General features: G+C 37.9%; 1 long non-coding RNA gene across 1 annotated transcript; it reads right to left on the reverse strand.

The window, feature by feature from the left end:
- Positions 1-2,226: 2,226 nt before the first annotated feature.
- LOC148153693 (uncharacterized) lies at positions 2,227-5,237 on the reverse strand. The gene is made up of 2 exons (XR_015766396.1): positions 5,151-5,237; positions 2,227-4,926 (listed from the first exon to the last, which is right to left on the reverse strand). It is a non-coding gene; the product is annotated as an uncharacterized LOC148153693 (long non-coding RNA).
- Positions 5,238-5,471: the final 234 nt, after the last annotated feature.

Genomic DNA, 5,471 nt, shown 5'->3' on the forward strand with positions numbered 1-5,471 from the left:
AAATCCACTCTTCATAGATGCAAATTCAGCGGTGGTTTGTCACTTCCAAACTTCCAGCTGTATTATTGGGCGGCCCATATCCACAAAATTTCATTTTGGTTTGGATCCCTGAACTTCCCATGGTGCAAGTTGGAAGCACAATCATGCTCCCAATCCTCACTAATTGCTCTTCTCACTTCCCCCATTACATCCAACCCCTCTGGCTTTACGAACAATCCAGTAGTTCGCTCTGTCTTAAAAGTTTGGTGCCAGTTTAGGAGGCATTTCAAACTCTACTCGGCATCTACACTAGCTCCTTTAATGAGGAACCACTTGTTTCAACCAGCACTCACAGATCCTGCCTTTTTGTTATGGGCTAATAAAGGGCTGTCATGTTTTAAGGATTTTTACAAAGGAGGTATTTTTCGCAGCTTTACAGACCTTGCATCAGAATTTCATCTTCCCCCTTCTCATTTATTCCGGTACTTTCAAATTAGACACTGTGCCAGGGCTCTGTTTCCCGGTTTTCCTGCTAGGCCACCAAACCTGTTCTGGGAGTTGTTTCTGAGTTGGGATCCTCTCCAAAGGTCATATATCTCTAAAGTTTACAATCAACTTCTGTCTTTTAATTCTTCACCCATTACTAAGATTAAGGCTGCTTGGGAACTCGAACTTGGTCTAAATTTGGGAGAGGATTGGTGGAATAATGCTCTTAAGAAAATTCATTCAAGCTCAATCTGTGCTCGACTTTCTCTTATACAGTTTAAAGTTCTCTTCAGAGTTCATCTCTCTAAAAATCGATTGTTGCAATTTTTCTCTGTTTCTGACATTTGTGAGAAATGTCGTGCGCCTACCTGTAATTTAACTCATATGTTTTATTCCTGTTCATCACTTCATAGTTTTTGGCAGACCTACTTTGTTACAATGTCAAAGATACTCTCAGTGGTTATTAAACCTTCTCCCCATGTTGCCATATTTGGGCTTCCAGTTAACTACAAACAGTTCACTTCCAATCAATTGGACGTCTTAGCATTTACTTCCTTATTGGCAAGACGCCGTCTTCTTTTCCACTGGAAACTAACTAAACCACCCTCTAGCAATCAGTGGCTAAAAGACACCATGTCTTTTCTAAAATTGGAGAGAATTAGATATTCAGTGAAAGGCAACTCTGCAAAATTTTATAACTTATGGCGCCCTTTCATGACATTTTTTCACTCTCTTCAGTCTCTTCCCTCAGATTGAGTGCTACACCCCATTCCACCCTCCCCCTCCCTCCCTTTTTTTTTTTTTTTTTTTCCCTCTGTTTTCATTATTTATTATTATAATTTTTTTTTTTTTTACTAGGTTTGTTCTTGTGTCTTGTTCACTTAAGAAAGAAAAATACTCATAGGAGGTAAATTGTATGCCTTTTGTCAGTTATGTACTGTTTACCTCTTCTACACCTGTATCCTGTTCGTTTCTATCGTTGCCACAAAGAAGGTGTGTATCACGGCATACTATGTTAAGAGTAAAAATTTTGCCTGTAATGTCTCCTTCCCTTCTAATAAAAATATTAATAAAAAAAAAAAAAAAAAAAAAATCTTTCTGGAGAACAACGTCATGGTTATTCCTGTGAGCAGGCTTCAAATTCACAGATATTTTATTTAAATTAAACACAAAAACTAATTTTTCCTTCATATATGAAGTCAAATTTAACTGGTTCATCACCTGTTGAGGTTTTACCCTGATGAGCTCATTCATGTTTCCCTGTTCAAATATTCAAACAAACCACAAACCGCTGCCTGCATCAGACATGAATTTATCTCGACTCAGATCAACTGTGATTTAGCTGAAAATAAAATGAAAAGACATAAAAACTTAAACGTTAAAGTAAAAACTCTGCATGAACTGAAAGTTCCCTGAAGGTGTTTTCTTTAAATGGAAAACTTAAATATGTCTTTTTGTCACTGGTTTACATAAACATATATTAACCCTGTTAATGTTGAGAGTTGCTGTGAAAGCAAAGATATTTAGACACAAATTTTTTTGTGCTCTGGATTTTGATTTCTTATTATTTATCTAAGAATATGCAGGATATTGAGCCCAAGAAATGTTTTTGTATTCACTTTAATTGCTTCTTTTTATTTCTTTAAAATGCATTTACATTGTTTTATAACAGCAGGTGACTTTTTCAAGTGTTTGTTTTATTTTTAATGCCAACTTTATTATTTATATATGCATATAAACAGAGACAAACTCATGAAGAAGTGACTTTTTTATTGTATTTATTTCTCTTTAAAGCAGAGTGTTTTTGTTTTAAGCTCCTGTTTGTAGTTTTAAATAATTTACAGACAAAAATTTCACAGGAAAATTTTTATTGAACAGAAATCAAATCAAATTTTGAAGCACAGTTTTGGTTGCAGGCAGTGTTGTGGTACTCGAGATCGGTCTTGGTCTCGAGTCCGGTCTTAAGACCGTTTTCTGATAGTCTCGGTCTCGTCTCGGACTCGACCGCATTTGGTCTCGGTCTTGTCTCGGTCTCGGGCTCTGAGGACTCGGCAATTTATTTCAAGACCAGTCGAGACCGCAACTGTGAAAATATCACTAAACGTACAGCATACTGTCCTGTTTATTTGTTAACATCTTTCTTTTCAGTGGATGCAAAACGCACCGATTAAAATCCAGGCGACTACTGTTTCTGTTACTCCCCCCTCCCTCCTCCGCTCCCCTCCCCCTCCCCACCTTCCACTCACGCGCGGCGCTCCAGGACATGCGCAGTGGTTTCCTCTCAGCGGCAGAAAATGTTTGTCTAATCGTCAGTAATATAATAGCGCTACATAAATAGTAAGAAATCCGATAGCCACAGCTAACTCAGCAGCGCTTCGCTTTCACAGACGGTGGGAACAACGTCTAACTTTTTTCGTCACTTAGAAAAGAAGCTCAAAGAAGGTAAGCTCTGCTAACGTGATGTTAGCAAAGCTAGCTGTACAGAGACACATAAGAATTTGTGATGAAAAAAAGTCACTCACTGTCTGAGTTATTGTGCGGAGGTGTTGATTGCCTTGTCGCACATATAGGACAACGCTGTGTCCAAAAGTCTGCAATATAGTGATGTGACATTCAGAAACAGTCGATTCTTCTCCACGGCTCTTTATTTATTAGATAGGACTGGAGTGTCACTCACTGAGAGCCGTTGTTCTATCAGGTAGCCATACGCTGTCAGAATAGCATACGTGCAGAGTACCATGCCTGCGCATGCGCATTAAGAAGTCCGATCGTCAGAGGAGTTGTCAGTTCACCATATGCAGCAAGTTATGACGAAAATAAGTCATTAAATTGTTTATAATATGACATAATATGATAACTAGATGGATATACATGCGTTGTCATGGTTTCAAAGTGTATTTAAAGCAGGTCTGGCTTTAGCTGGATGTCATACAACTGTTAATAACCAAGTGTATGATGATCTACGTCATGATTCTATGTTGCTGATTAAATAAAATCATATGGTAATGACAGCGTATGCATGTCTGAGCTAAGCATACCACTATCTGACAACGTATGCTGATCTGACAGAACACCGTGAGTTCGTGTTAAACCCGTTTTTTGTTCTAGTAATGCTCTGTGTACACTGCATCATTATTTAATTTAATTATGTACGTTGATATTTAAATTAACAAATAACTAAAACACAAGAAAGAAAGAGCATGCAGAGCATGCACATTGCTCTTTGATTGTTTTTGTTCAAAGTGGCAGCTGTAATGTCTGCCATGGTGTCAGACTACCTGGCTTCATGTACTGGGATAGAGAGTGAAAACAGTCACGATGAGCGCCTTCTGTTTGGTTACTTATTGCTTGTTGCTCCTTGGTCAGTGTTCATAGTTGAGCGTTATTTACCATCAGGGCATTTCCTCAATTGCTATGTTTAATGGTGCAACAGTGGTGGTTTCTTACATGAGCAATATGGGCAAATGTCCAGGGTGTTATGTTTTTAGGGATGGCACGAGACCATCACACATTGTAACACAGAAATGGAATATTTAATATTGGTAAAATGTATTAAGTATTTAATATCTAGTTGTTTTTATGGGAATATGGATCTTTCAGATTATTTTGAGAAGCAATTTTGATCATATTTCACATTTTATCATATCATGTAGAGCGCGGTGCTGGTCTTGGTCTTGACTCGGTCTCGACTTTCCTCGGTCTTGGTCTTGACTTGGTCTCGGACCCTAAAAGTCTTGGTCTTGTCTCGGTCTCGATACACTCTGGTCTTGGTCTTGTCTTGGTCTCGGGTTAGGTGGTCTTGAACACAACACTGGTTGCAGGAGACATTTTGTTCTCAACAAGTAGCAACGATCAGGACTACATGATGATGTTGTTCTTCCTTGCAGGACATGTACCTGAACGCTGGTGGTGTGACTGTGTCGTACTTCGAGTGGCTCAAGAATCTCAATCATGTCAGTTATGGGAGACTGACCTTCAAGTACGAGAGAGACTCAAACTACCACCTTCTCAGTGAGTACAAAACGCTCCGCAGTCCTAACATGACCTCCAGAATATGGTTTGGGGAAGAGGGTGAAGGGAAGGAAGGGTCAGGAGACGGAGAGAAACGATCTCAGAAACAATTGAATTAATCCTCTAAATGCGATTTTTTTTAAACCAATTAAAAAATTTTTTCCTTTTTGTCTTACAACCATGTATCACACACATCTGAGTTGTCGGATAAAACATAATGACACCTGCATCTGTGTCCCATTTGTAACAGATTTCTTCAGGTCCTTTTCCATATGTATTCTCTATGCGTTCAAGCATTTCTTCAGGATGTTCTGTGTAAAACATGTACTTGTCTTCCTTTCCATCTCTCTCAGAGACAAACAGAACCGCTGGGTTAGCTGTCATTTGACTTTCCCGTTGTTTTTTTTTATTCCATGGTGATGTTCCAGTCAAATGAAATTCAAAAGGCATCTACATAAAAAAAAAAAATCAAACAGAGACGTATTAATAAAAATTTACTTATTGCGTTGACATGATAAAAAAAACAATCGGGGTGAGATTTCTGTTAACATAACATATTACGCATTTGGAGGGAAAGTTTACATTAAAAGCTGCCTTAAAAGGGATTTTATCTGTTTCTTATTTTTCATCAACTGATCCTTCAGACAGATCACAGTAAAAGTTGGTTTGTTTACCTCTTGGGCCATCTTTCACTGTTTTTATGCTTCAAACAGTAACTGGTGGTGAAAACAAACAGGCTGACTGGTGTACCAGTTGTTTCCTAAAAACACAGAATAACAACGGTTGTTAAATATTTTACTGCTGCTTCACTGGTCGTATGAAAAGTTCTGCTGTAAACACATCTTTATAATTTTCTGGCAAAATGTGAAGCATTTGTGTTATTTTTTTATTTCTTTAAAACAGAAGATGGTCTGTTTTGATCTGCACTTGTGTCATGAAGAAAAGAAATAAAAGTAATGATAATGTGATTAAAAAATGTGAAGGCAAATAGAAAT

This window comes from Poecilia mexicana, unplaced genomic scaffold (assembly GCF_051168715.1).
Source record: "Poecilia mexicana isolate PSO_F unplaced genomic scaffold, ASM5116871v1 scaffold_19, whole genome shotgun sequence".
NCBI classification, from domain to species: domain Eukaryota; kingdom Metazoa; phylum Chordata; class Actinopteri; order Cyprinodontiformes; family Poeciliidae; genus Poecilia; species Poecilia mexicana.